Below are 6,539 nucleotides of genomic sequence, written 5' to 3' on the forward strand. Positions count from 1 at the left end.
GAATAAATGTATTCCATTAGAAAAAATAACATATAGGTTAAGAAATAATATTGAAATATTCGAACAAGTATGGGAGACTTACATTAAATACAATAGCGAAAACCTACCGGGGACAAACATTACCTAAGTTGATGGAAGGAGAAGGAAAGAAAAGAATGGACTCAGTAGAATTTCTGGTGTATTTTTGTTGAATGACAACATTGTCTGACTGGCTTAATGCAACCTAGATTGTATACCTAAAATGGATGAGAGGGGGGGGGTGGGGGGGTGGCTTGGGAGGAGGGGGGGGGGGTGGGGAGAAAAAGTCACTGTATATGTGTGAAAAAGAAATAGTGTATATCATGGCTAATGTGATTTATGGTGTGAAAAATAAAAAAATTTAAAAAAAAAGCCACTGTCTCCAACACCAGTACCAACCTCATCACCTCTGGCCACCTCCCCTCCACGGCCACCAACCTCATTGTCTCCCATCCTAGTACTACTCGCTTCTACCTTCTCCCCAAGATGCACAGACCCAACCATTCGGGTAGACCCAGACAGACCCAGACCAGTCAATCCATGTCGCTCATCCCACTTGGGATAAATTGCTAAACTCCTGTGAAGTGAAAAAGAAAATGAACAAGGGCATGCGCTTGTAAACCCACATCCATGTGCAAACGTGAGAGGGAAAAAAGACTGAATATTAAAGGCTGTGAATTATATCAAAGATTTCTGTTTTTGGGTAAGGAAATTCACCCTTACAGAATTCATAAATCACTTCCAAAATATTTGAACAGAAATGAACTTTTTTTCAGAACTTATGTGAGAATGAATTAACTATATAAACATAAAAGTGAAAGTAACAACAAATTTGGTCAATCTTGTTAAGAGTTTATGTTACGAAAATGCAATAAGGATGGTAATACTGGGGCATACTGTATGTCAAAGCTCTGAAGTTCCTGAGAGTTTTATGGTATATTTCCCAATCCATTATCTCTGTGCTTGTCAGATCTGAGTCCTGTCCTCTCATCTGATTTCTATCACTATGCTACTGTTGACCATGCCTTCAGCTGCCAAGGAGATCGTGTTGGGGTTCCCTCCTTAAACCTTTCCAACGACCTTCAAAAGACACCACCATATGTACTGTATCTGAGCCATCTTCTCCTTATGTGACTCAGTGTCAAATTTTGTTTGCTAACCCTCTAATGTGTCACATTGGGATATTTTTACTATATTGAAAATGCTGTCCTGTCTGGAGGATGCAATGTCATTATCAAGTATCGTCTCATTACATAGTGGCAAAATCAATGTCCTAGCTTCAATATTTACATATTTGGGAATGCACATACAGTAAGTAAACTCCTTAGACTGTGGAATGAACAAAGGCATTGCAACTGATTCTCAGAACTCCAGCAGCCTGGGTTGGATTCAGTGATATCTATGTGGAATTTGCATGTTTTCCCTGTGATCTCATGTGTTTCCCCTTGGGTACTTCTTTCCCTCCTGTATCCCCTAAACATGCTAGTTAGTAGTCTAGTGTCCAAAGTATAGGTGGCTGGGAGACAGGAGAACAGTTTGCAGGAAATTGAAAGGGGAATGGGATTGATGAGGCTGATCTGAAAGTTGGCACAAACTCGGTGGGCGGAATAGCTTTCGATATTTCGGGGAACTTTAAGACATACGAAGCTCTGTAATTTTCATAAATTAGCAGAAAATATGAATGACTTCCCAGATGGGTGGGGGAGAGGGAAGTTTGGCAACGAAAGTGCTCCAATATCTCAACAATATAGATCGTCTTAAATTTTTGGACATACAGCATGGTGACAGGCCATTTCAGCCCATGAGTCCATGCCGCCCAACTTACACCCAATTAACCTACACCCGTCGAATGATGGGAGGAAACTGGAGCCCCCAGTAAAAATCCACGCAGACACGCAGTAAAAACTCCTTATCGACAGCTCAGGATTTGAACTCCGGCCCCAACTGCTGGTGCTATAAAGGTGTTGTGCTAACTGGCATCTTTATCCATGAGTTAAAGACAGTAACTATTTGGAGGTAAATTGGCAAACGCCTGACAGAAATATTTATTGATCACATTTGACTTTTTCTATACAAATAGAGTCAGAGATCTGGTGATTGGGAATCACCGAACTAACTTTTCATACCTTGTTCAGGAAGATGCCAATTCTCTGACACAGAGAGACTTGGATGGGTAAGATTATTTAATAATACCATTCCTGTCCAGCCTGAAGGTAATGTTAAACAATATAATTCAATCATGAAAAGCTCATACCCTCAATCCAGTCCAGTGGTTAATGATTTTCTTTGAACAGGTTCGTAGTATTTGCTTTACGTATTAATTAAACTGTACTTTTTGTGGCAGCTTAACTTTAAGAGATAAAATGCAGAGAAATGGTTTAAAGCAGTGAGCTGTGACCTGAAAAGTTTTGTCTGAAGGCAAGTTCCAGAATAATCAAAATCAGAATTTATTGTCACGAAAGAGCCTGTAAATGTGCTGTAAGTCTAAATTAATAAAAAATATATAGGGATGACAGTTGTATCATTTTAAATGATATCTTTCCGTATAGGTGATTATTGTGTGCTTTGTATTGTGTGTGCATCCCACTTGGTCTGGAGAAACACTGGTGTATATGTACAGACAGATGATAATAAACTTGAACTACTGTCATCATTAATCTTTGTCATCATATTTACAATCTTGTTTTATATCTTTTTATTATAGCAACAATATTTGTCTTTGTCACATCACCACAAACCACCTGTTACAAAACCACAGACCACCAATGTTCTACAAACCACAGATCTGGACTTTGATCATTGATAAAGTTCTGCAGATGTTGAAAAGCTGAAATTTAAAAAAAAAAGATTTGCAAATGACAGAAACAGCCAGCACCTGCGAAAAGAACAATGTTTAAATATATATACATATATTAAAAAAAATTTAGACATACAGCACGGTAACAGGCCATTTTGGCCCATGAGCCCGTGCTGCTCAAATACAACCCCCATACATTTTTGAAGGGTGGGAGTAAACTGGAGCCCACATGCAGAAACATGAACAGGCAGTGAATTGAGGGATACAGACCATGTGCAGGGAAATGGGTGAATTGGATCGGTATGATGTAGATGTGGTGGGCTGAAGTTTTTGCTCAGATCTGTTCTATGGAGTAAAACACGAAAGTCTGCAAATGTGATTGTAGTTAAAAACCTCAAAATGCTGGAGGAATTCAGCAGGTCTTGCAGCATCCATAGGAGGTACAGATATATTATCGACGTTTCAGGCCTGAGCCTTTCTTCAAGGTATAAGTGAAAAACAGGCAGGTAAAGAGAGAAAGGGGGGGGGGATGGAATCGAGACTAATGGGACAAAAGGTGCTAATTGGATATGATAAGAAAAAGGTGAGAATTGATTTTGGCTCTGTGAAGGAAAGAGAAGGAAAAGTGGAGAGAGAGAGAGAGGGAAAGGAGACAATGTTCTATGTTCCAGATCCAATATGAAGTTCCAATGTTACAAAAGGGATAAATAAAGGCCAAAATTTGGAGAACGTTCCATTTTCTCCTTTAATCCAGTCTCTCAACTCCAACTGTGGGAATTTATATATGTATATGAAAGAGCAGACATGTCTTGTTTGAAAGTCACCCTGGATCTACATGTTCAGGGCTCAGAAGTGGAACACGTACACACAATTTGACTCTGAGGTTCCATTGTCATTGATGCAAGTACAAAATTAACAACAGAGTTTGCTTTTGGGGATGCGTGTGGTCTCTTGTTTATTTGCTACCCTTATCAATGTAAAAGGTCTGATTACGATAGGGACGAAGTTCATGTGGATTTGCCTCATTCGCCACAACTAAGCAAATAATGTCAGATGGAAAGGTTAGATCAGATTTTGAATCAAAAGGCAGAAAGATCTGGTGCAACATAGGAATTCACCAGTACTGCACCATCTGCTCAACATTTGGAAGAAGATTCACATAGAAAGGAAAAAAACAAATTACCAACTACCAAAATTATTATTGAAGCAAAATCAATAGATAACCTTTCCTTTAGAGAATGGGAGAGAAAAAGGATCAAAAGAATAGAAAATCGTTTTTCAGGAAATAAATTATTATCTTTTGAACAAATATGGTATAACTCACGGTCTTCTTTGGCTTGGCTTCACGGACAAAGATTTATGGAGGGGGTAAAAAGTCCACGTCAGCTGCAGGCTCGTTTGTGGCTGACAAGTCCGATGCGGGACAGGCAGACACGATTGCAGCGGTTGCAAGGGAAAATTGGTTGGTTGGGGTTGGGTGTTGGGTTTTTCCTCCTTTGCCTTTTGTCAGTGAGGTGGGCTCTGCGGTCTTCTTCAAAGGAGGTTGCTGCCCGCCAAACTGTGAGGCGCCAAGATGCACGGTTTGAGGCGTTATCAGCCCACTGGCGGTGGTCAATGTGGCAGGCACCAAGACATTTCTTTAGGCAGTCCTTGTACCTTTTCTTTGGTGCACCTCTGTCACGGTGGCCAGTGGAGAGCTCGCCATATAACACGATCTTGGGAAGGCGATGGTCCTCCATTCTGGAGACGTGACCCATCCAGCGCAGCTGGATCTTCAGCAGCGTGGACTCGATGCTGTCGACCTCTGCCATCTCGAGTACTTCAACGTTAGGGGTGTAAGCGCTCCAATGGATGTTGAGGATGGAGCGGAGACAACGCTGGTGGAAGCGTTCTAGGACCCATGATTCGGAGCCGAACAGGAGTGTGGGTATGACAACGGCTCTGTATACGCTTATCTTTGTGAGGTTTTTCAGTTGGTTGTTTTTCCAGACTCTTTTGTGTAGTCTTCCAAAGGCGCTATTTGCCTTGGCGAGTCTGTTGTCTATCTCATTGTCGATCCTTGCATCTGATGAAATGGTGCAGCCGAGATAGGTAAACTGGTTTGCATACCACCAACTGAAAAACTATTTGAAGGACAAATTGGGAAGTAGGCTGAGGTGACCAGAAGGAAGCAGTTTTGAATATGTGATTACAGACACAATGATAATTAAAAGATTTATAACAAACATGTACATCAAACTGCAAGAGAAAGAGGAAGATGAAATAAGCTGTAAACCCAAACAAAAGTGGGAACAAGATGTAAACATAAAGATAAAGAAAGAAACATGGGAAAAGCTATGCTCCGGAACTAAGAGAAATTCAATAAACACGAGGTTACGCATGATACAATATATTTGGTTACACAGGCTATACACCACACCCCAAAAGTTAAATAAATGGGACCCAACAGTATCAGACAGATGTTTTCGCTGTAAGAAGGAAACGGGAACAACGGTACATGCAATTTGGGCATGTGAGAAAGTGGAAAAGTTTTGGGAAGATCTAAATCGGGTATTAAATAAAATCACAAAAAGCAACATACCAAAAAATCCAGAGATCTTTCTTCTAAGTAATATAAGAAGTAAAGAACTTGGCCTCGATTTGGATGGAGCAGAAAAAAGATTTATTATGATAGCCCGAGCTGTAGCAAAAAAATGTATTATGTCAACTTGGAAATCAGAAGGTAGGCTGAGAATACAGCAATGGTACATAGAAATGAATAAATGTATTCCATTGGAAAAAAATAGCATATAATTTAAGAAATAACATTACATTATTTGAACAAATTTGGGAACCGTACATGGAACACAACAGAAAAGTCCTACCGTGGACCTCCACCCCCGAAAATGACAGAATGAGAAGAAGACGAAATGAACTGACCCAGTGTGTAAAAGTAGATGACACAATTTTCTTGTTTATTTTCATTGTGTGATGACATTGTTTAATGGGTTTAATGTATCGTATATGTTGAACGTTTAGTGGGTGGGGAGGGGGGTGGGAAGGAGGGAGGGAAGGGAGGGGGAAAAAAGGGGAGAAAATGACACTGTGTATATTCAAGAGGGAAATGTTTATGTGTATTTTGTCAATATGGTTTGTAGTGTGAAAAATTAAAAATTAAAACAAAAAGGCAGAAAGATTACTCCATCAAGCAGACTCCAAAGATCAATTTGAATAGACATTGATCAGCAGCTAGGTTTCCAGCTCTCAATTTACAACTAAGGGTGCCTAAACAAACATAGCCAACTGAAATTCATAACATAGCTGGAGCGAAGGGACTCAAACAAATGAGACCAATATTTGCATTGCCAATCACTGCAGCAGGCAAGATTTGTTCAAATTAAGATTAAGATTTTCTTTTGCATTTATAGTTTCCAAACTGGGATAACCCACAAAGTTAGAGGAAACTTTATGGGCAATATTCAGTTTTCATCATCTGACTAAATTGGCAATGCCAGAATGTAGTTTTGTACTTTAAATGATTTATTATTTTTTGCAGCTTTATGTGCATTTTTAACACTTCCTGAATGATAATTAAAAAACCTGCAATTGCAAGGATATAACTTGCAATGATTGCTCATGCTGACTGTAATAAGTTGCCCTTAAAACACAGAAAAAAATATTTACTTATTAGATAGGGCAGCATTTGTTTATAACGAAGGAAAAGACTTGGATTGGGAAGAAACCA

General features: G+C 39.6%; 1 protein-coding gene across 1 annotated transcript in view; it reads right to left on the minus strand.

Moving 5' to 3' along the window:
- LOC138758741 (WAP, Kazal, immunoglobulin, Kunitz and NTR domain-containing protein 2-like) overlaps window positions 1–6,539 on the minus strand; it is a 61,844-nt gene that overhangs the window by 54,547 nt on the left and 758 nt on the right. The gene's annotated exons all lie outside the window — the stretch shown is intronic.

Source organism: Narcine bancroftii, chromosome 3 (genome assembly GCF_036971445.1).
Source record: "Narcine bancroftii isolate sNarBan1 chromosome 3, sNarBan1.hap1, whole genome shotgun sequence".
In the NCBI taxonomy this organism is placed as follows: domain Eukaryota; kingdom Metazoa; phylum Chordata; class Chondrichthyes; order Torpediniformes; family Narcinidae; genus Narcine; species Narcine bancroftii.